The 26,029-nt window shown below is 35.0% G+C and overlaps 1 pseudogene; it reads right to left on the bottom strand.

Annotated features, from left to right (window-relative positions):
* Window positions 1-12,126: 12,126 nt before the first annotated feature.
* LOC126026427 (uncharacterized) lies at window positions 12,127-12,232 on the bottom strand (annotated as a pseudogene).
* Window positions 12,233-26,029: the final 13,797 nt, after the last annotated feature.

The following is a 26,029-nucleotide window of genomic DNA, read 5'->3' as shown; positions in this document are numbered from 1 at the left end:
CCAAAATTTTTGTTTAAAAATATGTTCCTTAAAATCAATCTTTTATATCTGTGTCATCCAGTGTAGAAATGGATAAAAAGTTTTTTTAACTCTCTGTAGTATAACGTATAAGAAAATGTACCAGTCAGATTTATACTGGTAATAGTCAAAATAAAAATTGACTTCGTTAATGAAGTAAATATTTTCATTAAGGGTTAGGAATACTAGCTGATATAACATAGGGTGAATAGGACAAAACAGTAAATCAAATGCATTTCCGAAGTTCAAATATCACACTAGACTTTTTTATATTTCATATTTTGTCACTTTTTTATACTGAATGTCTCTCTGTTTTTATACATATCATTTTCTCTTCAATTTCTTCTTCTCTGACATTTTCCTCATATTTTTTCATTCCCTGTCCAGTTATTGTGGCAGCCATATATGTGAATGTTCAACTATCCTGTTGTGAGGTGGATGGTTGACATATAGCTCCTGCTGGTTTCCTCCCCATGATTTCTCCCTGACACTGACACCTTGACACTGCACTAAACATGATTCCACCAGCATGCTTTGGTTCAGAGACACCATCAGCCCAGTCAAAACTTTTGGTACAGAATTCTTGTATAAATTTGTCTGAACAAATATTATAATATATTACTCACATGTCTAATCCCCTACCTCGTTCTTGAGAATATAGAATAATGCTACCACAATATTGGTGATATAGTAGTACGTATAGATGCCTTCCAAAATAATGAATGGCACTTATATAAATCTTATTACTAATATAATTCTTCTATACATTCATATACAATATAATTTTATTTTTACTTTATATTAAATATTATTGGCATGGGGGAGATAGCACATAAGGGTATTACTGTGGATTGCTTATCAATGCCATATGTTTTCTCATGACCCCTCCCTCTGCCTCTACAACCCTGAAGGATCCTAAGCACCAATAGATAAAAAACTAGTAGCTCACAAGCACTGCTAATGTGGGCCTAGTAATTAACACCCAACATTTTCATCATTGAAAAAGAAATCCATCCTTGGACACTAGCATTGAACTACCTTTCTGGTTGGCTGTGATGAACAGGAATGACCCCAAAGCCACTTAGAACTGGTTATATGAATCCCTGACCCACACCAAAATTAAAAACACACACTTGGAAATTTATTTTGTCTCTGTTCTCATCTGTTTAAAACAAAACAAAACGAAAACCCAAGGCAACACTTTAATAGTCCTTGAAAGTTCTTTCACAAGGGTCTTGTTATATACATTCTATAACTTGATCCAGTATGTTTTTATCTGCATTCAGCCTCTATAACACATCAATATATCAAGATGTAGTTAGATGGTATGCTTAGGTTTTGATTTTTAACCCCCTATTTCTGGGAAAAACCCATTTAAGCAGCTTTGAGTTCCATATTGTAGAGTTACTTAGTAAAGTTTCTTTTTCTTTTCTGGGGGGGGTCAAACCCGGTGACACTCAGGGGTTACTCCTAGCTATGCAATCAGAAATCGCTCCTGGCATGGGGGACCATATGGGATGCGGGGGGATCGAACTTCCATCAGTCCTAGATTAGTGCGTGCAAGGCTCGTGCATCACTGTTCCGGCCCCACTTGGTATAGTTTCTTACCCACCCTCTCACATCCTAAAACAAAACAAAACAAAACAAAAAACACCCTATCACCCTAAAGCTCCAGCAAAGATCAATGGTTAATTAATTCTGTTGGAAATCAAAGTCATAGGATAAAAATTAAAGCATACTCAAACTCTATCTTAGAAAATTAAAGATTTATATATTTAATCACATGTTAGTTTTTTTTTACCTTCCCCTAGACCTCTCTCTCTAATAAAATTAACTTGCAATTATGGGCATAAATATGATTTTTATAAGCACTCTATAGAGAAGTTTCATGAACAATTCCATAATACAAAAAACCTGAAACTCCTGTGACTCCTTCTCATTTCCAATTTGTTATTATACCTGACATCTTCCAATATATCAGTTATATGGTTTCTTATTTATTTCTGTAACTATTGTCTGAGATATAGCTTTCATCTTTAGTTACCAGCAGCGATGTAAGAATATATATTATCAGTAGCCTGGATTTACCTATAATGTATTCTCTTACTTTGCAGACATTTTTCCTCAAAAATAAAAATCTTACACTGTTTATTTATGAGTTTAAAATTTCCATTGATATTGGACCCAGAGAAGTGTTCAGTGGCCAACTCAGATCTGATACTTAAAACCATCTATGGTTCCTAACCCCTCCAGAAGTGAATTCTCCCTGGGCACAAAACCAGGAGTAATCCCTAAGCATTTCTGGTTGTGTCCCCCCACATCAAAATTAATTATATTAATAGTAAAATACTCATTGATTTTATTTTTAACTAGTGAAATGCTTCAAATTACTTGTTATGACAGCTAAACTCATAATTTAATCATTAATTTTCCTGTTTTATTCTTCTTCTTATATTTTATACTTTAATCTATCTGAACTATGTGAAATTTAAAGCATTATTTATTTTGTCAAGTCATTGCATTTTTCTGCATATTTATTCTTGGGGAGAAGAAAATTTTGTTTTGTGTTTTGCTTTTGGGCTGTACCAATGGTACTCAGGACCTACTTCTGATTCTACACTCAGAGGTGACTCCTGACTCAGAGAGAAGAGAAAGTTTGGAACTACACCCAGTTGTATTCAGAGCTTACTTCTACACTTAGGGATTGCTCCTGGCAGTGCTTATGGGTTGCTCTGCCTGGGATTGAATCTGGATTCATCACACACAAGGCAAATGCTTTAACTGCTGTGTTATCTCTCTGGCTCAGTACCTGCCGTTGTCTTAAATTTGGGTGCCTTTTACCTGCTTATATTACTACAGTAAGTTCAAAACTCAAGGCATAATTAATTATGGCTCAATCATTAATGATCACCTGCAAGTCTCTTCTTTTTTTTAATATTTTTATTTAAACAACTTTATTACATACATGATTGTGTTTGGGTTTCAGTCATGTAAAGAACACCACCCATCACCAGTGCAACATTCCCATCACCAATGTCCCAAATCTCCCTCCTTCTCACCCAACCCTCGCCTGTACTCTAGACAGGCTTTCTATTCCCTCATACATTCTCATTATTAGGATAGTTCAAAATGTAGTTATTTCTCTAACTAAACTCATCCCTGTTTGTGGTGAGCTTCATGAGGTGAGCTGTAACTTCCAGCTCTTTTCTCTTTTGTGTCTGAAAGTTATTATTGCAAGAATGTGCAAGTCTCTTCTTGACACTTTTATTCGTGAACCTTATAATAAATTTCTCTTTCTTTCTCCTTATTTCATAAATATCCTGTAGTGGACTAATTTGGAGCCTTTATCCTCTAATATCTACATTTATTTATTTTATTTTTATATTACCATGAAGGTAAGGTCAAGATCTTTTTTAATTGCCAAAAATATAAAATCTATGTTGGTCACTTAGGAGATACTTTATAACATTGTAAATAAACTAGTCTGACTATGGTATGTTCATATTCCAGTGCATATGAATGTAATTTTAGGAAAATTGCACATCCAACATAAGAAAAATCACAATGTTTCCTGATGATTCTAATTTAAAAAAATCTGAGAAAGAAGAATTAAGTATTCTAAAACCTAGAAAATGATAGACATTAGTGTTTGAATACAATTACATTATGCCCTAGTGAAATAGGCTTATAAGGTTTTTAAACTCATTTTCCATAATGCCAAGCCATTTATGTTCATTATTAAATAATAAGAACCTGGAAGATGTTACTTGTTTCTAAGTACATTTATATGCTTTTGTTGAAATATCTAGTTTGGGACTTTTTAAATATTGTTTCATATTTGAATTAAACTTTAATAACAAAATAAATCCATCTATATATTAGATATTTATTTATTTTTATTTATGTTTTACTATTAAACATGAATTTGTGAGAATGGAAAAGTTTAAGTTTTGAGGGTATGTGTTAAAGGAACCATACCATCACCAAAGTGGTAATATTCCTCCACAATAATTCTATATACTCACTCCCCAAAGTAATCTCAACTCTGTGTTCAGAGTCTAAGGAGTCTAAAGATTTGATATTAGGGAAATTATTTGTTGTTTTTCTTTGATTCTCTATATTACACATATTAGTGAGGTCATCAGACACTAGTATTTTATTCTTATAGCTTATTTCGCTTAGTATGACCAACAACCTTAAGTTTCACTTGAGATAAAGAAAAACATAAGGTTTATTATTTTTATATATATGAATGCATATTATTATTTATTTGGCCACTAGCTTATTTTTAGGTCTTAACTACTTTAGACATGTTTCAATAAACAAGGCTATTTAAAAAATCTTTACTAGTTAGTTTTTTTTTGTTTATCTTGAAAGCTATCTAGGAGTTAGCTATCTCCTATATCTATAAATAAAGATATTTGATCTAGCTAGTAAAAATTAAAATTGCAGAGTTACAAGGACAGATTCACTTTTAATATTTGTAGAATGATGTTTTCATTTAAAAATAGGTCAATATATCCCCACCATTACTGAGGGTTATTTGACAATGCAGTCAAAAGCAAAATATATCAGATAAGCCAATAAAAATTATTTTATTTTGTATGCTTTATTCACTATCTTTCATAGGTTTTGGTTTAATATCCAAGTCATTAATAAATTTGAGTAATTTTTATGCATAGTGCATATAGGAGACATGTAGTTTTACTTTTAGGAAGGAAGCTACTCAGCTTACTTATTACCATTTGTTGAAGGGACTTTCTTTTTTGTATTTCTTGATCTTTTTTTTTTTTTTAACTTTATTTGCCACTTAAACAAGGCCTATTTCTGGACCTTAAATTTTCTTTTTTTTTTTTTACTCCACTATCATACTATTTTTTTTATTACTGCAGCCTTGCAATATAATTAAATACAATAGGAAAGGGAGTTTTGGTGGAACCTTTTCTGTCTCCAAACTAACTGGCTGTTCTGCTTTTGTTCTTTGCCTCGACAACTTTGTTATGTTTTAATTCAGTTTTTGTGGCTCATAATTCATCTGAATTTTGGAACAGGTTTATTTACGATTGTAGAAAATGCAAACACAGGGGCCGGCGAGGTGGCGCTAGAGGTAGGGTGTCTGCCTTGCAAGTGCTAGCCAAGGAAAAATCAAAACCGCAGTTCGATCCCCCAGCGTCCCATATGATCCCCCCAAGCCATTTCTGAGCAATTTCTGAGCGCTTAGCCAGGAGTAACCCCTGAGCATCAAATGGGTATGACCTGAAAAAAACAAAAAAACAAAACAAAACAAAAAAAGAAAACAAACACAGGTTGTCATTGCCCTTTGAGTACTTTTATCATTCCAGTCCATCACAAAACCTGCCTACTTTCACTCCACTATCATAGAAATTCCATTCGATTTTAATCAACAAAATATGGATAGCAATATCATTTATTCACTTCAAGAAACCATATAATTTAGATCCCGAAATAAGAGAGTAGAGTAAATAGATGCACAATCAAGGAAAAAAAAAAAAACGTCCAAGTCAATGTCAAGTTTTCAGGCAATTTTAAAAGATGTGAAGTTCCAGAAGCATAAGACCTAGTAAAAATTTGTGTTGTGTCATTATTCATTGAATGGTGCAGAACTCAAAAACACTTAATACAAAAGCCAGAAACACAAGTAATGAATAATTTTGTTTGATGACTCTTTGGGGGTCACTAGAAAATTACCTCATAAGTAAAGGTAAGTAGATATATGGAAGTTGGTACCCATGATTTATGTAGGTACATCTAACTTACAAAACATTCTAACTGGGAAGGATCATGTATGGATCCTATATTTTTAGGGAGAAAAATGGATCGTGTAACTCACCATCTAGACTAATATGGTGATTTTTAGGAAATGGCTTACTGACCTTTAGAAGAAAGCTAGATCTATTAATATGCTTGTATATATACACAGTATTCTAATAAAAAGAAAGTTACCTCAATTTAATATGTAAATTTTTGGTTTCTAAGCACAAATTTTCTTCTAAAATATTTCTAAAAATAAGACAAAAGTGCAGATTATTACTGATTTAGATCTTGGTGGTTAAAAAACTAAGAAGTTCTACTTTTTGTGCTTGAAAGCAGTTATGTCTTTACCTTAAAAATCTAGTAATTGGGGCGGGGGAAATCTAGTAATTATGAGTAACATTAACTACTTTTAAGCTCTGTGAAAAGAGGAGCATTTAGCAGCTAACTGGAGCTGAAATATATTATCCTATGACATTGGAGTCATTAAGTACCTTTTTTAGCAACCAGTCTATAGCTACTATTTGCATAGGTTTAGATTTTCTCCTTCAGAAACTCCAATTACATGGGCCAGAGAGATAACACAATGGTAGGTGTTTGCCTTGTACGCAATCAATTCAGGACAAATGGTGGTTCGAATCCCAGCATCCCATATGGACCCCCAAGCCAGCCAGGAGTGATTTCTGAGCACAGAGCCAGGAGTAAACCCTGAGCTCTTCTGAATGTGACCCTCCCCAGCCAAAAAAGAAAAAAGAAAATCGAACTACACAGATTTGATCCATCTTTAGTTAGATGGATTTGAATGACTTAGTAAAGATTAAAATCGTCTATTAAAAAATTATTTAATTTTAATGATATTTATTGGTTTCATTTAATTTGAAAATAAGGCTAATACAAATGATGTATTTCTATATATAAGATGTTTGTAAAAATGTTCTCATACTTTTATCTATCTTCTCATTTTCTTCACTATAAGCAATCTTTCATTTTTTTTTCTTTTTTTTTTTATTTCTAACACTAGAGAAATAGATTTTACTATACATGCATAAGAAGGATTGTTCTTCAGAAGGTGTCTTCTAAAGAGGCTCCTCTGCCTCCTGGATTTCCTCAGAGACTCTTTGGGATGCCTCATCATTATCATCATCATGTTCTTGGGAAGAGAATCTCCTCATTACCACCAGGTCTGACTCCTCAGGGTCCAACCTGGCTGGAGTCCACCCCAGCCTGTTTCCCAGGAAGCCAAAGGTACAGCTCTGCAGGTAGGGCAGGAGCCCCTTCTTCAGGATGAGCAGGGCAAAGACCACCAGGAAGAAGATGAGCAGCACTGTGACACCGCTGAAGGCCAGGCCCACGAACAGCAACTCCTTCAGTGTCCGGCAGGGAGCCTTAAACCATGGTTCTGGAGGCTTCTTGACCTTCAGGGGCCCCGCAACCACCATATTGGGGAATCCTTCCTCTGGGAACTCATGGTGCTCAATCGTTGGGTAGTAACAGCCGAAGTCACAGCACTCACACACCTTGCTCTCGGATGCATCCTCTGAAAGCTGCCAGCTGTCTGAGGTGACGTTGAAAAAACAGGATTTTCGGCCTGGCTCAAAAGGTCTCGTTGAACTCCAGACTCTAACCCAGCAGGTGATATAGACCTCGTCCTCTTCCACGTGGTCCCTGAGCATGAAGGCCGCCACCTGGAACTGCAATCGCTCATTGGCCTGCCTGGACCAACCCCCAGATGTGGGGCCTATCGAGAGGCACCCCTGGTTGAAGACGAGAGTGAACATCCTCTGCGAGTGGCTGAGAAATGGACTCAGGGAGCCCACACACATGTCCACGTAAAGCTTCATGGCCCAGTGTGGCTGTGGCTTGACGCTTGCCTCCAGGGTTAGCATGGAACCTTCCTCATAGGGAGATGGCATCGGGCAGTACTTTGAGGGTGACTGGGAGAGGGAGTGCAGTGGGAGATTCGGGTTCCCAGATGGCGGCGTCCTCAGGCGGACCAGACAGGAGCCACATTGGGACATTGGCAGCAGAGCTGTTTGCCTTCCGCCCCAAGAGCTGCTGGGGCTGGGGAGAGGTCACCAGGAAGGAAGGCTCCTCCTCCGGGTGTCCCCAAGGCGATAAGTCCTGCTCAGGCCGGGTGGGATGGGACGTGTCACACTCCAAGACGCTACTCAGGTGCACAGCAAGAAGGCAACCCAAGGCAAGCTGCAGAAGCCCCCTGGTGAGCGCCATCTTGAAACCTCGATGGACCCCAACGCCACCCCCTTTCTCTTAAATGGACGCAGGAGGGGCAGATCGCAATCTTTCATTTTTAAGATAGTTTATAGGAGTAATACTACTAGAACATTTCAAATAAGAGTAACTGAGAAGTTATGTTAATTGTATTAAATGAGTACAGATTTTAACAGTTTTCAAAATGCTTTCCTAAATAGAGAAAAGTTATACATAATTATACATTTTGTTTGGTTCAGCCTATTTTGATGTGGGTGTTTTGGGGGATACACCCAGTAGTACTCAAGCGTTCAGAGATCACTCCTGGCAGGCTCAGGGAACCATATGGGATGCTGGGATCAAACCTCTGGTTGGTCCAAGGCTGGCCAAGTGCAAATATAAGCCCCATCCACTGTGTGATTACGCTGGCCCCTGGTTTAGTCTTATTTCAAATATTCAATGTGTTGCAAAGATTATGAAATAAAATTTTGGTCTGATCACATACGCAAACTTTGCATATGACTATTTTTACATCTGTATGAATTTTAGTATGATTAAACTTTTCATCATTATAAAAAAAAGTCACAAAATTAAAATGAAGCCTTATTCTTTCATTTTATTTTCTTTAACTTAATATTTAAGAGACAAGGTAATAAGGTTCCTTTGGATAAGCTCTAAGTCAGATTTGACGTCCATGTTTTGCATCTCTCTGTAAATAGAAAATGTCACTTAATTTTAAATGATAAATAGCCTGAACCCTGGAAATTTAAGTCTCCTTTATAGGTTGCTGAAAACATCTTACTTTGTTTTGGGGAACACCCAGCTACCTTCAGAGTTTACTTCATGCACAGAGCTCAAAGATTACTCCTAGAGAGATTTTTGGGACCACATAATGCTGGGGATCAAACCCCAGTCACCTATTTCCTGAAAATGTTTGTTTATTCAAATGTTTAGTCAAATCAGAGTTTGTTTTTCCTTCATGTCAGTTATCAGAGTGATGATAAAATTTGCAAATATTTATTTATTAAATTTGCTTTTGAACAGTCATAGGGCAAAAGAAAAACTATGAAAAGATACAAATAATTCATCCACAATTTATAGACCATATCTAAAACATAGAAGGTAGCCTGAAATTATTTATAACAATAGAATTAATGAATAAATTATTAAAACTTACATCCCTTATTTCTATAAGAATAGACAAATCCTAATATTTTGAAAAGATATTCTAAGTCATAAATATTCCATTTGTGCCCATTCACGGACTATATATATATATAACTCTACAACCTTCTGCTTTCTTAATCCTGGTATTTGGGGTTCACTATTTGTTTCTAATTGGACATTCAGAGAATGGCCACATGGTTTAGGGTTCACTGCAGCACAAGATGAAGTATAAAACTATGCACAGAAACGATACACAGGTATCAAGAGTTGCTTATCTCTAAGGATCACTACACTGTTCACTCTTTTCAATCGATCCTCCAACCTTTTGAAACTATTTTTTTCCAATAACCACTGAATATGATAGTATCTTCCAGAGATCACCAGCTAGGCAATGAGATCTTTCGATCAGTTCCTTAATTCATCTGGCACACTCTGAGTTTTTGCTACCCTGATAAAGATCATGGAAAAAAAATCTAAACTTAATCCTCTTAAAATAAAGCTGTTTCTTATCTATGACTATAAACTAAGATCTATGAGAATCATGTTTGAAAATAACTGAGTCTATGCATTTGGCTTAGACATGAACTCAAAATACTTGAACTCTCTGTGACCCATTCTAGAAATGATAATTTAGTTTTGTTATTGTTCTGGCTACTGAATGGATAGGGAGTCTTCTCTATGAGTACATAATTAATATACATAATTTAATTTACTTATTACTCTCCTCTTTTATGAATTTATATTATATTAACAAAATCATCACTTAAATGTCTTTAATCAATCTTGTAAGAAAAATTTCACTGTGATTGCAAATTTTTTTCTAAGGGGGCAAGTACAAAAGTATCAAAGTTGTACACTATGATAGATGATTTTTATGTTTAACAGTAAGAAAAAGTCTACTATATAGTCAGTACTATTCTTTTGTTCTTTTATACCTGTAGTTGTATAAAATTAATAGATGATATATCTTATTAGCTTATAACTTGTATAGATCATGTCTATATAAACAATATAATACAACTTTGAAATAATTATATGATGTTATTATTCTGCCATTTTTTCTTTTATGTTTATTTACTTGTTTTTGTTGTTGTCTTTGGCTACACCCAGTGGTGCTCAGGAATTATTCCTGGCTCTGAGCTCAGGTGTCACCACCCATAGCAGGTTTGTGGTCCATATGGGGTGCCTGAGATAGAACCCAGATTGCCTGGGGCAAGGTAAGCTCCCTAGCCACTGCACTTTCCAGCCCTAGTAAGTTTTTTTTTTTTTAACTTAGAGAAAACTATTGCGTTTTGTAACATTGTTCTTTCTATACTGGTATGAAGCTACTGATTCTCTTTTAGATTTACTCACTTGAAGCTTTTTATGCAGTATTGCCATTGATTTTTACTAGACTCTATTCTCTTAAATTTTTCAACAAATTTTCAGCGGAAATATTATAGCAAAATTATTTTCTCTATATTGAATAAAAATATAGGCCATATTTTGCATGTTTGGTATAATAACTTGCCAAACGAATGCATTACCAAAATTTGTATATCTTTTATGTTTCTCAATACATCTATATGTTTATCATTAAGATCCCTACTACTATGAACACTGACACTTCTACAAAAATGGACAATTTAGGGATCTAGAGAGAGAGAACAGTACTAACACACTTGCATGGCAGATAACTAAGACAGCTGGATCATTGTTTAACATGTGATTTTCTGAGTTTGATCAGGAATAGTCCCTGACTATAGAGCCAGAAGTAATCCCTGAGCATACGTTAGGTGTGGCTCCAAAGTCATCCTCCCATATAAAAGGAATACATTTTACATAAAGGTAGGTACTTGACATTTAAGTGTATATTGTAAAAATATCAATCTTGGGCTTTATAAAATTATATTCTAAATTTGGTAGGGTACTCCAGCAAACAGATATGAATTACTTTATTTTTTCTTATCACTATTTCCTGAAAGAAAAACTTGCTTATCATAGTGAATGTGTAGTATGTTTTTTTCTCATAAAGTTTACATTATTAAACCCAAATTTTGTATACTCTCTGAATAAGTTATCCTGGGTTTGATCTGCACCACCCATATTGTCACCTGAACACTACCAGGGATGACTCCTGGGTACATAGGAATTCCTAAGCATCACCATCTGTGACCCCAAAAAGAGGAAAAGAGAAAGAGAGAAGCCTAGTTTCCCATCTTTCAACAAGGAAAGTATTATTAACTATAACTATTTAAAAAGTTTGGAGAACAACCAAATGAATACAAAAATTATAAATCACTTTTAATTTATTTTGTTATTTTCATATTATTACGACTTCAAACTCTTTAATTGTTTTATTTATTATTCTAGTCTGTGTAACGGATAGCCATATGAATTAAAGAGCAAAGACCATTAATATCTGTAAGACATAAAAGAGTATTTTCCAGTCAATAAAACCACTAAAAATGAAATCACACTTAATTATGCAAGTGAAGACATGAAGTCAAGATTTTTGTTGAGTCTATTACATTAGAGACATAAAAAGTAATTGTTTTAGTTTTTCCTTCGTTTTGGGGGGGGGCACATCTTACTGTACTCAAGGGTTACTTTGGCTTTGATCTCCTGCAGGACTCATAGAAAAACATGCTTTGCTGATCTAATGTAGGCTGACTTCATGCAAAGCTAGCAACCTCCTGAATATCTCTTCAGCCCCCGAATTTGTTGTTTTGTTTGTTTTACTAAAAAAGTTTATCACATATTAATATGCATTCAGAATATGTTCTAAAATATATTTGCTAAAAATATTTACTGTTTTCACTTGCAAGCAAACAAGTTAAAGTGTAGTTAATAGTTAACATACATAATATAATACAAACACATCAATGTATAGTTAATATGTGTCATAATATTAGATGTGTATGATTACTCTGGTCATTAGAGGAAGATTTTCTACCTGAATAAATTTTAGATTTTTAACACCAAGGTCCAAGATAGCTTTGAATTATTTTTTTTTTTTTTTTACTGTACCTCCTCTTTCTATACAGCCAGTGTAAAGAACACAGCCTGTGGTAAGAATTGGGAGGCCTTATTTTATCTTTTATTTATTTTTTTTTCTTCAGGGCAAACTAAAGTTGTTTTTTTTTTTTTAAGTAAGAATTCATTTAAAGGACAAAATTGATTAACCTAATAAGGTAAACTAATATAACATAATATAGTGACATAACATAACATATAATATAATTAATATAATAATAATACATGTAAGTCAAAGAAAGTTTCTGATTAAAAACACAATTTTTTTTCCATAATGGCTTACATATCTTTCACTGTAGTATTTTGGGTACATATTCACATTAAATCAGGGGAATACCCATCACCTAATATGTCCTCTTCTCAATCAAAAATCAAATATACTGAAAATAGGCAGAGTCCTGTCTAGAGGCTTCCAACCTCAGTTTGAGAGAGGATGTGAAAAAAGTAATTAAAATACCACAACAATACACACACACACACACACAAAAAAATATCGAATTAAATAACCGATAAGCACCACAACAATAAAGACAGGCACCACACAATAATCTCGGTTCTGAAATCAAATCATACTCAAGTGCAAAAAAGAAAGAGAAAGACAAAACAAAATAAAATAAAATAATATTGGAGACATCAACCGTAATCTCCACACCAAAATAAAGACGTCAAAAAAATAGATCATTTATTCTCCTCTTGCTGCTTTCGTGGTATGTGGAAGACTTCTACTTTATCTTGGATGGTAAAATCAGACCTGTTTCTAGAGATCTTGGTGGCTGTGCAGATCAGGGAATGGAGTTTATGGAGTCTTTCTTTGTGGTTCTAGCAGTTATGCTTCTTCAATGTCCTTTTTTTGTTTTTTATGTATTCTAGGTGTTTCAGAATAGTGCTACCATTCTGTGTTTTTCTTTTGTCTTCTGACTTACTTCGTTTAACATAACATGATCTAGGTCCATCCACGTTGCTGCAAAGTCTGTGATTGTATCATTTCTAACTGCCATGTAATATTCCATTGTATATATGTACCACATCTTAATGATCCATTCATCTGTTGTTGGACATCGAGGTTGGTTCCAAGATTTGGCTATTATACTGAGTGCTGCAATAAATAGTGGGGTGCATATGTATTTTGGAATGAATGTCCTTCCATCTTGGGGATATATGCCTAGGAGAGCAATTGCTGGGTCAAATGGCAGCTCAATTCTGAGTTCTTTGAGCACTCTCCAGACTTTTCTCCATAGATGTTGGACCAAGGGGCATTCCCACCAGCAATGAATGAGAGTTCCTTTCATACCACATCCTCTCCAACAAAGGTTGTTCCCATTATTTTTGATGTGAGCCAACCTCACTGGTGTGAGGTGGTATCTCATTGTTGTCTTGATTTGGATCTCCCTGATGATGAGTGAAGGTGAGCATGTTTTCATGTGTTTGTTGGCCATCCTTCTCTCTTCCTCAGAGAAATGTCTATTCATTTCGTCTCCCCATTTTTTTATGGCTTCGTTTGGTTTTGAAGGACTCAGGTTTCTGAGCGCTTTGTATGTTCTAGATATCAGCCCTTTATCTGATATATCAAGTGAAAAGATTTTTTCCCATTCTGTTAGCTGTCTTCTTGCATTAAGTAGGGTTTCTTTTGCCATGCAGAAGCTTTTTAGTTTGATATAGTCCCATTTGTTTATAGTTGATGCTAACGTTTTTGCCATTGGTGCTCCATTCTCAAAGACCCTTTTAATATAAAGGTCTTCGAGTGTTCTGCCTATTTTATTCTCGATAAACTTTATAGATTCAGGTCTGATTTCCAGATCTTTGATCCATTTTGAGTTGACTTTTGTATAAGGAGTGAGATATGGGTCGATTTTCACTTTCGTGCATATGAGTTTCCAGTTGTACCAACACCATTTGTTGAATAGGCTTTCTTTGTTCCATTTCATATTCTTGCCTCTTTTATCAAATATTAGTTGGCAATATATCTGGGGGTTTATGTCTGGGAATTCTGTTCTAATCCACTGGTCTGAGGTCCTGTCTCTGTTCCAGTACCATGCTGTTTTTATTACTATGGCTTTATAGTATAGTTTCAAGTTAGGTAAGGAGATACCTCCCAACTTCTCATTTTTCAGAATGTGTTTAGCTATCCTGGGTCTTCTATGGTTCCAAATGAATTTTATAATTGATTGTTCTATTTCTTTAAAGAATTGTGTCTGGATTTGGATAGGGATTGCATTAAATCTATATAGCAATTTGGGTAAAATAGTCATTTTGACTATGTTAATTCTACCTATCCATGAGGATGGGATGTTCTTCCATTTCTTTAGATCATCTTCAATTTCTTTCTGAAGTGTTTTGAAGTTTCCCTGGTATAGATCTTTCACTTCTCTTGTAAGGTTGATTCCTAGGTATTTGATATTTTTTTATACTATCTTAAATGGAATTGTATTTTTAATCTCTCTCTCCTCAACTTCATTGTTTGTATATAAAAACGCTACTGTCTTTTGTGTATTGACTTTGTATCCAGCCACTTTACTGTATTGGTTGATTGTTTCTAGTAGTTTTTCTGTGGATTCTTTAGGGTTTTTGATGTATATCATCATATCATCAGCAAATAGAGCTAGCTTGTGCTCCTCTTTCCCTACTTGAATTCCTTTGATTCCCTTCTCTTGTCGGATTGCTATTGCTAGGACTTCTAAGGTTATATTGAATAAGAGTGGAGAGAGTGGACAGCCTTGCCTAGTTCCTGACCTTAGTGGGAATGCTTCTATTTTCTCGCCATTAAGTATAATGTTGGCTGTAGGCTTTTCATAAATAGCTGTAACTATCTTAAGGAAGGTGCCTTCTAACCCTATTTTGCTGAGTGTCTTTAACATGAACGGATGTTGGATTTTGTCAAACGCCTTCTCTGCATCGATTGATATGATCATGTGGTTTTTGTCCTTCATGTTGTTGATGTGGTGTATAATGTTGATTGATTTGCGTATGTTGAACCAACCTTGCATTCCTGGGATGAATCCCACTTGATCATGATGTATGATCTTTTTAATGAGGTGTTGGATTCGGTTTGCTAAGATTTTGTTAAGTATCTTTGCATCAATGTTCATTAATGAGATTGGTCTATAGTTTTCTTTTTTGGTGGTGTCTTTGCCTTCTTTAGGAATGAGTGTGATATTAGCCTCATAAAAGGAGTTGGGGAGGATTCCTGTTTTTTCTATGGTTTTGAAAAGCCTATGGAACAGTGGTAATAAGTCTTCTTGAAATGTTTGATAGAATTCACCTGTAAATCCATCTGGGCCTGGGCATTTGTTCTTAGGGAGTCTTTTAATTACGTCTTCAATTTCCTCTGAAGTGATTGGACTGTTTAGAGTTTCTAGGTCTTCCTTTTCCAGTCTTGGAAGAGGGTGTTTGTCCAAGAATCTGTCGATTTCTGGTGGGTTCTCTAGCCTAGTTGAATATAGTTGTTCATAATATGATCTCATGATATGTTGTATTTCTTGGGGTTCTGTTGTAATCTCTCCCCTTTCATTCGTGATCCTAGTGATTTGGGTGTTTTCCCTCTTTTTTTTGGTAAGTTTTGCCAATGGTTTGTCTATCTTATTTATTTTTTCGAAAAAACCAACTCCTGGTCTCATTGATTTTTTGTATTGTTTTCTTAGTCTCTATGTTGTTTATTTCTGCTCTGGTTTTTATGATTTCTTGCCTTCTGGTTGTGGTTGGATTTCTCTGTTGCTGTTGTTCCAATTCTTTGAGGTGATCTTTTAAACTGTTGGTTTTGTTATTTTCCTGTTTCTTAACATAGGCCTGTAATGCTATGAGTTTCCCCCTAAGTACTGCTTTTGCTGTATCCCATAAATTCTGACATGTTGTCTCTTCATTGTCATTCGTCTCAAGGAATCTTTTTATTTCCTCCTTGAGTTGTTCTTTGATCCAGCTGTTGTTAAGCAGTATGTTGTTCAATCTCCAGGTATTAGTTTTCCTCCATTGCTTCTTCTTGACATCAATTATAAGCTCTGTTGCATAGTGATCTGAAAGGGTACTTCTAATGATCCTTACCTTTGTGGTCTTAAATAGGTTGGCTTTGTATCCTAAGACATGATCTATTCTGGAGAAGGTTCCATGTGGGTTTGAGAAGAATGTGTATTCTACTTTCTGGGGATGGAGGGCTCTATATAAGTCTATTAGCCCTAATTCTTCTAATTTTTCATTTAGAGCTCTTATTTCTTTACTATTTTTCTGTTTGGAGGATCTGTCCAGTGGTGATAGTGGAGTATTGAGGTCCCCTACTATTATCACAATTCCCTTCATGTGTTTCTCCAGGTTTGTCAGTAGTTGCCTCACATATTTTGGTGACTTTACCTTAGGTGCATAGATATTGACCAGGGTTAGCACTTCTTGATCTAATGTTCCCCTGATCAGTAAGTAGTGCCCCTCTTTGTCTCTGATCACTTTCTTGAGGTTGAATACAATTTGGTCTGATATAAGAATGGCTGTCCCTGCTTTTTTTTGTTTTCCATTGGCCTGAATAATTACTTTCCATCCTTTAATTCTAAGCCTGTGCTTATCCTGTAACTGTAGGTGTGTTTCTTGCAGACAGCAGAAGTCCGGTTTATTTTTCCTAACCCAGTTCTCTACTATGTGTCTTTTAATTGGAGAGTTTAGTCCATTAACATTTAGGGAAATTATTGATAGAGAGGACTGTTGTGCAGTTGTATTGTGTGGCGTGGTTGTTGTTACAATCGGGGGTTTGGATTGTGTAATTCGTCTCTGAGTAAGTCGCTTAGGATTGGCTTAGTTTGCACAAATAGTTCAAGTTCGTTCATATTTGTGAATGTTTTTAGTCTGCCCTCCCATATGAATGATAGTTTTGCTGGGTATTGGACCCTGGGTTGGAAATTTCTTTCACTCAGTCGTTTAAATACGTCATTCCACTGTCTTCTTGCTTGAATTATTTCAAATGGGAGATCTGGTTTGATTCTTATGTCCTTTCCTTTGTACTTGAGGTTTTTTTTCTCCCTTATTGCTTTCAGGAGTTCCTCTTTCTCTTTGTTTTTCGCCATTTGGATTATTATGTGTCTTGGTGTGGGTTTATTAGGGTCTATTTTATTAGGGACTCTCTTGACTTCTTGGATTTGTCCTAAATTGTCTTTCCAGAGGGTGGGAAAGTTCTCTGTTATTATCTCCCTGACTACTTGTTCTTCCCCCTTCCTTATTTCTTCCCCTTCTGGTATACCCACAATTCTTAGATTGTTTCTTTTGTCCTTATTCATTAGATATTGGATTTTTCCTTCCAGTGCTTTGCCTTTTTTTTCTTTGTTGGTTTCTTGATCATTTTTATATTGCAGTTTTCCTTCGAGTTCATCGATGTGCTTCTCCAACTCTGTGGTTCTACTCGTAAGGCTTGTTATTTTGTCTTTTAAATCCTTCACTTCTTTTTGTATGGAATCTCTCATGTTCTTTAACATTTCTTCTTTAATTTGGCTTAGTCGTTCGTCCATGAATTTCTTATACTCGGTTGCTAGGGTTTCTTTCATTCTGTTTAGTAATTCTTGCATTTCCTTCCTCATGGCCGCTTTTAGGTCTTCTTCCCATGAATCTGTGCGCTTTGGTGGACTTGGAAACTTGATAGGGCTTGTCATGTTGTCTCCAGTTATAAGGGATCTCCTTGATTTACGCATAATACTTTGTATTTAATGGTATGTTTTGGAGTACTATGGCTTCTAATTTCGGTCTGCTTTGGTCTCCTTCCTGAAGGTTTTTCTAGAGGAGCCTGTTGGGTGAGTTTGTTGAACCTAGCCCTTTCTCCTCCCCTTTGATCCCTAGAGTTCAACCTTCCTGCAGTGGGTTTTGTCCCCTTTCTGCTCCTTATTTCTGTCAGCGGTGCAATTCCACTCCTGGCCACAATGGTTACTGGCGCTGTTGAGCCTAGCACTCAATCCACCCTCCTTTCTCTGGGATTCAATGGAGCTCCGCCCCCTCCAATCCTCCCTTGAAGGAGTTCCCTCAGTTCGATTCTGCAGGCTCTATCTACGCCCTTGGGAAGTCCCTGATCCGCTCCAGGGTCCAGGGGGGTGGACTGTTCTAGGTCACCTGCAAGTCTAGATGGTTGGCCCTATCTCCCCGTCTATTCGGGTCGCTCAACTTGTCTTTCTAGGCGCCACCCTGGGGGGAGGGTCCGGCACCAAGCCGAGCAAAAAGTCAGAAACTCACTCACGCCTCCCCAGCCGGCCCTCAGGAGTCTCTGAGGGGAATGGCAGGCCCAAACGCCAAGCAAAAGGAGAGAAACTCACTCACGCCTCCCCAGCCGGCACTCAGGAGTCTCTGAGGGGAATGGCAGGCCCAAACGCCAAGCAAAAGGAGAGAACCTCACTCACGCCTCCCCAGCCGGCACTCAGGAGTCTCTGAGGGGAGTGGCAGGCCCAAACGCCAAGCAAAAGTCAGAAACTCACTCACGCCTCCCCAGCCGGCACTCAGGAGTCTCTGAGGGGAATGGCAGGCCCAAACGCCAAGCAAAAGGAGAGAAACCCACTCACGCCTCCCCAGCCGGCACTCAGGAGTCTCTGAGGGGAGTGGCAGGCCCAAACGCCAAGCAAAAGGAGAGAAACTCACTCACGCCTCCCCAGCCGGCACTCAGGAGTCTCTGAGGGGAGTGGCCTGAATTATTTTTAATATTCCTGATCTTTATACTTTCAACATATATCATAGAATTAAACAAAATTTGTCAAATAACCAGGAAATCTATTTATCATATATTGAAAAATTGATAATAGATAAGTATAAATGTTGTATATCAATATATTTAAATTAAATCAACCATAGACTCAAAGACCTAAGATCTAAACAGTTTTAGAAGAGTCATTCATTTACAGAAATGCAAATTGTGATCAAAGTATGTTAATTTTTTACCTGAAAGATATTTGAGTTTATACCATTCCAGATTATACTATGTATTTTGATACATAATGCAGCTCATCTTTTTTTAAAACAGATACTATATTCAGAGTGACATATTCAAAGTAATATCTTTATACAACATATTCTTCATATCCTATGTCAGTTTCTAAGATAACATAGTTAACAGAAAGCTAGATATCCTCCATTTTGTGTATTTTATCAGACCCATAAAACACCAGCATAGAGCACAATTTGATATGTTATTACTATGAGACAGTCTCTCATCATAACTATAAATATCATTCAACCCAAATTCTGTGTATAAGACAGTAGTGGTATTACATTTAAATTCACATTCTCAATATTACGCTAATATAATGTCTTTTATTACATGTAGTAATAATAAACATGTATTGTCTAGTAATACATTTTAAATAGACAAAATAAAAATGAAGCTTAGATTTTGCCATAGTATATATTTCAGCATAACAAGATTGTTGTACCAAGCAGTTAAAACTACCTGGATGAGAATATATTTTTCAGGATATTATTTTCTACTTCTTACAATGGCTTTTATTTTGCCACAATACATGCTAGCTACAAGGGCTTGCTTTTAGTAAGGTCACAAATAAAATATATTGGAGATCATTAAACAGTCAAAGAACAAACAATTCAAAAAGGTACTGCTAAAAGGAAATCAGTCAACAAATAAATGTCTGCTCTGCTCAAGCTGGCACATGCATGAAGACAAGTGCTATTCACTAAGAGGAAAAGTTATTTTAAATCATGACAATTGTGCAAAAATGCAATAATGAAAGAATCTTTGTCCAAAAAAAATAAATATGATTTCTCATGCTTTTTAGCTTCACAACTATTTTTGTACACTGTAGAAAATAAATATATTTTTAAATGAGGCTTATTAATTATGAGATGCATTTTATAAAGGGACACACCAACGCCTTTTTTACTGTGTTGGAGTAAAAGCATTATAGTTTGGACTTCTCATTAGGCCCAAGGAAAATTCATTATTTTTTTTAAGAAGCAGGTAATTATGCTGATTTTGTAGTAGTCTAGTTTTTATAAAAAACGGAATGAAATATTTTAGTAATAAGCCCATGAAAGTCTTTGAGGTGGTTGAACTTATTTTATATACTTTGAGAAAAATGACACACATAGCAAGATAATAGATTAGTACACTTAGTATTGAGGTATCATGCAGTAATTTTCTTTTTCATTATATTTCTTTATTTTTATTATAGTGTTGACATATATTTATGACTTCATTTTAAATGATTTATATTATATTTGATATTAATATTATTTCTAACTATAATTTATGCCCAGCAAAGTTTAATTTACTGTCTAGATATTTGAAATCATTTTATCAGCTGAACTTATTTTTTTATTTTTTCCTACACAATTATTAAAATAGAATTATAAAAATGTCATTTCAAAACAAATAAAAGTATAAAAAAGAGGCATCTTTAAGTTGTATAAGTAGCAGGAAACTGCTTTACTCACTTTAGCTACTAATATTAAAATCTGAGAAGTTGAGACGTTGAGTTATTGACTGAATATACTAAAGAGGCTAAAATTAACATTAAAAGCATTAATACGAATTTATTACCACTTCTGAAACCAGTAAGGTTATACTGATTACTCCATGAAAGAGCTTTAATTTTGTTAATTAAAACAGATTGAATATTGTATTCATTAGTTCTTTGACATCTTGGAGGTTACATTGAGAGTAAAGTTTTTATAATTAGCAATACTTAGGAATTAAATTGTATAGAAGTTGCATCTGGAGGCATTCATAGAACATACATACATAGAGGCATACATAAAATATATAGAGAACATCAAATGCTTGCCTTGCATGTGGCTAACTGAGTTCAATTCCTAACATGACATATGGCCCCTGGAGCATACCAGGAATAATCCCTGAATACAGAGTTAAAATTATTTCTGAACATTTCTAGGTGTGTACCCAGAACAAAACAAACAAAATAACAATAAATTGTGAAATAACAAAAGTGTTAATACAAATGTACTGTTAATAAGATATGAAGGGCTACTCTTTTTTTTTTTTTTGGTTTTTGGGCCACACCCTGTGACGCTCAGGGGTTACTCCTGGCTATGCGCTCAGAAGTTGCTCCTGGCTTCTTGGGGGACCATATGGGACGCCGGGGGATCGAACCGCGGTCCATCCTAGGCTAGCGCAGGCAAGGCAGGCACCTTACCTCCAGCGCCACCACGCCCGGCCCCCGAAGGGCTACTCTTATTGGATGACCACTGTTCAATATTCCTATGGACTTAATCAGTGATTCATAGAATAGAAATGTTAAAATTTACAGTAAATGAGAATGAGCTTTGAGAGGAGGGTGGGTCATTCTAGCACTGATTTACGTTGGGACAATCACTGAAAATTTTTTCTCCTTAGTCTCCTATTGATAGTATTGTATGCATATAGTTTATATATGCATAATATCCATCTTGTATTGTGACCTTGATACTGCCCTTACAAAGCTCATTTCTAATCTTTTACTGCTTCAGTTCCAACCCTATTCCCCCCCATCTTCCCATGTAGGTGTAGCTTATGACATGAAGCTCACCACATAGAGTGATGAGTACAGTTAGAGAAACAACTACACTGAAAACTATCATAACAATGTGAATGAGTGAGGGAAATAGAAAGTCTGTCTTGAGTACAGGTGTGGGTGGGGTGGGGAGGAGGGAGATCTGGGAAATTGGTGGTGGGAATCTTGCACTGGTGAAGGGGGGTGTTCTTTTCATGACTGTAATCATACAACTACAATCATATTTGTAATCACGGTGTTTAAATAAAGATAATTAAAGGAAAGAAATGTTAAAATTTGAAGAAAGGCAGAGTCCAAAAATGGTGGAATGTGCATCAACTTTGAATCTAGTCATTTGATCACAGTAACTAGGCAAAAGGAATGGAGATACAGTTCAAAATATTATTGGGGAGGAATATCATTGATTAACATAGTGGTGAAACCAATACAATAAAAAAAACTCAGCTGATAATGATGATGTCATCCTGTACCTCCTTCTTGTACACAAGCAGAAAATAAAGCCAAAAATCTAACATCTGTTATTTGTTTCTTTGGAGGACAAAATGGACTAAGAAATTATGACAGTTTTCAGTTCTCAGCTATCACAGTCTGGTGAATTTTTCTTTACAATACAATGGACTTATAGGAGTTACACATTTGGTACCATCTGCATTATTTCAAAAGAGAATATATTTGCTTTATACCAGGTGACCAGAAAGATTTGTCATTGTCACTGCAATCTTTCATGTTTTCCGCTATGAATACTGGTTCCCCATTGCACTAAAATTCCAGCTTCCTAAGACCATAGCCTCTTTGTAAAGTGAAACACAAGTAGCATGCTAATGATTTGTAAAAACACAAAGCAAGGGGTTAATGACCATAGCTGAAATTATGAACTTCATTTCCATCAGCTCAGCAGAGTCTGAAACATCCAAAGAAAACTAAGGAAAGAGGTCCTGCTAATGCAGCTGCTCCCAAGCATGAGGGCAACTTAGCATTAACTTTTAGTCAATGATCCATAACTCTCGCCATTCTTCAATACATTGGGGTGTGCTGCTCCCTACGGACTCAAGATGGATCTCCGTTACACAGACACCAGCTGTGTGCCTAACAATTAGTTTGGTTTTCATTTATCAGATCCTGAAATATAATAGAGAATAGAACCAAATAAAAATTTTATTTATTTTTGTAAGGTGTTTACGAATGACTTTAGAAGGACATTTACAGTGATTTGGAGGGGAAGGTCATACCTATGTATTTGCTTATTCTGTCAGGTATTCTCAGAAATATTTTATTTCTAATAGAATCTGGGTTATATCATACCTTCTCTTAAAACTATACAAGAGACTATTATTGTCCTTAAGATAAATTAAATCTCTTAAATCAATAATATCTCCTGCCTTTTCTGACCTTAGTTAACCTACCCAGTGTTATATTACACTGAGGTTCTCATTTCTGTTTTATGTTGTTAAGATGGTCTTCCTGGATTTTGTCATTGGGCTTTTGCATTTGGTTCAACCATCTGAAATGTTATTTCCCTTTCATTTAAATATCTTACCTCACCTTTTTGTTTAAAGAATTTTTTCTCATCTTTTTGATTAAACCAAATCATAAAAATATAAAAATATTTAAATAGATAACAAGTAAACATTCTTTATCTTTACATACTTTCTTAAAATGTGATAAAAAAAAAACCACTATTAAACAGGGCTGGAGTGATAGCATAGGGGATAGGGCTTTTACTTTGCAAAGAGCTGACCCGGGTTCCATCCCTGGTATCCCATATGGTCTCCTGAGCCTTCCAGGTGTGATTTCTGATTTCAGAGCCAGGAGTAACCATTGAGGACCTCCAGATGTTGCTCAAAAGCCAAAAAATATATATCCAACATACTGTTAATTATTTGCATAATTTTATAATGGCTGTCTTTTGCTCTAGGTCAGAAGTTTCATGAATTAGAAAGTTGGCATTGCTAATGCTTGGATAGACACTCATCAAAGTTATACAAAGAAATAGCATTCACTAAATAGCTTTGACATAAAATATATATAAGAAATATACAAAAATCCAGTAATTTAAAATGCTGTACATTTTGTTATCTATATGTGTGTGTGTATTCAGTAGCAAGTAGTAGAACCCATTCATTTATATATGGTAAAGCTTAAAAATAAGAAGCATGACTAAATGTGAGTAGTAGGACTTTCTAAAATTACAAGCATGAAAACCAATGATGGATAATATTTTTAAAGGAAGTTATAATAATATTTAATAATTTAATAAATATACCACTATATAAAAATCTATGAACTCACAGATTATTAGATGAAACTTTAAGTAGAAATACATTTGTGGTTAAAGACAATACACTGAATTCTTGAAGATGACAGTAAAAAGAAAGTCAACATTCTCTTACAAAATAAAGTAAAAAATATTTTATAACTTTTCTCACAAGTAGATAAGCCACAAATACAAAAAGTTATGATAATTTAAGATTGGGCTCTTATTCTTTTCTTCTTAAAGGAATACCCATGGCAGATGTCTGTTCACATATATATGATATGTGTTCTCAAATACATCTACTTCACCTTCTTTCTAGTTGTCAAGGACAAATTTCTTTTGTGGACACAGCTTTCTTCTTCACTAAGTTGACAGAAATAAGATGGTCAATTTCAAATGGATTTTAAGCTTTCAAAAAGTTATAAAAGTTGAAAATGTATGAGTAAGGTATGCTTCAAAAAATTTTGGCTTCAGAACATTGCCTCACACAATTCTGACTCTCATGTGACATATACAGCAAACCTTATAAAAATATTTATAAAAAGTACCTGTTCTGCATTTTTTGCACAAGTTTCTGACTACAGGCAAGGAAACTTATAGAAGCATAGCGATGTAAGATTATTTGGTCTCTTATGGTGAAACATAGTTATAGTTTTTTTAATTCTTATTTACATTAATACATTTCAATAAGACTTAATTACCTCTTATATTAAATTATTGAGATAATGGAAAATTTGATATGTAGAATGCACAACTTTAGCCATAAAAGAAATATGAAATTACTCATGTAGTATTTTCAATTTTTAGAATTACTCATGTTACTGAAAGAGTAAACTAAAAAATTGGAAGCATTAAATCTTTCTATATATACATACATATATAAATGTAAACATCATGTTAATGTGCACATTGCATATGTAAATTCATGCAAATGTATTGAGCATGTAAATTAATGCAGAGTATTTGCCTATGTAAATATTTTACACAATTACATTCCCAGACTCAAGAATAGAATGATTTGATTTTTGTGTTACTTATTTATCTCTGTGCAAACAAAAATATAGTAACACTCTGTGACAAACAACACTCAAATCTCAGGCACTTAATGAAAGTTTTGTTCTGTTGTAGTTTTACCACAGAAAAACTTCAGTATAGATACTGGATTATTAAATATTTGGTTGACCCTGCTGAATAAACCATATTAAACTCTTGTCTTAACTGTTCAGCTGTTTTTTTCTGTTTGTTTCTGTGCTATACTCAGTTGTGCTCAGGGTTTACTCCTGACATGCTCACCTATGTGGTACTTGGGGACCATATATGATAATAGGGATAAAACTTATGTCAGCCATATGCAAAGCAAGTACCTTACCCCCTGTACATTCTCTCTGATTTCCGGTTTATTTCTTGAGAACAAGTAGCTCTTAATGACCTCCAAAATGCTACAAAGAGAAGAACAGGAGAGTTGCATATGGCTGAATTGGAGAAATTTAGAAACTGAACATGGAAGTGGCTCATATCTTTAACAGCCAACATTTAGTCATTGAATCCCATTCAAAAGTAAACAGCAAGGAAAATATATTTTAGTTATGTACCCAGGTTTTAAAAAAAGGGAAAATATTGAGAACTAATATTATCAGTTTCAGTACATATATAAAATAAACACAAACTTAGCTTAAATTTAAACAAGATGATATAAAAATGCAAGAGAACACTATAGCTGTCAATAAGAAAATTCACAAGTACAGGACACTCAAATGTGAAGTCATTAGAATGAGCCAGTTTAGATTAAGATAATTCTCAATTTGTATATTAGTGTTATTATTACTACTTATGTGACATAATTGGTAGTTAAACTTGATTTTCATAAGATACTGTCAGTTATTTTTTAAAAGAAGATATTATATCTTTCAAATGCCTAATTCATGGGGATAAATGGGTAGAAAAGTGATAGATATAATTTACAAAAGCTCAATAATTGAATTTTGTTGTAGTTGAGTAAATTTATGGAATTGATATTAGCAATAAAAAGAAATATGGCTACACATATAAAGAAGGGTAAGTCAGAAATTAAATACTTTAGCAAAATATTAAAATCAGCAGAGTATGTTCTAGCAATAGCTACAAA

Source organism: Suncus etruscus, chromosome 13 (genome assembly GCF_024139225.1).
Source record: "Suncus etruscus isolate mSunEtr1 chromosome 13, mSunEtr1.pri.cur, whole genome shotgun sequence".
NCBI classification, from domain to species: Eukaryota; Metazoa; Chordata; class Mammalia; order Eulipotyphla; family Soricidae; genus Suncus; species Suncus etruscus.
The sequence above is the reverse complement of the archived record's forward strand: the minus strand, read 5'-3'. Positions and strand labels throughout refer to the sequence as shown.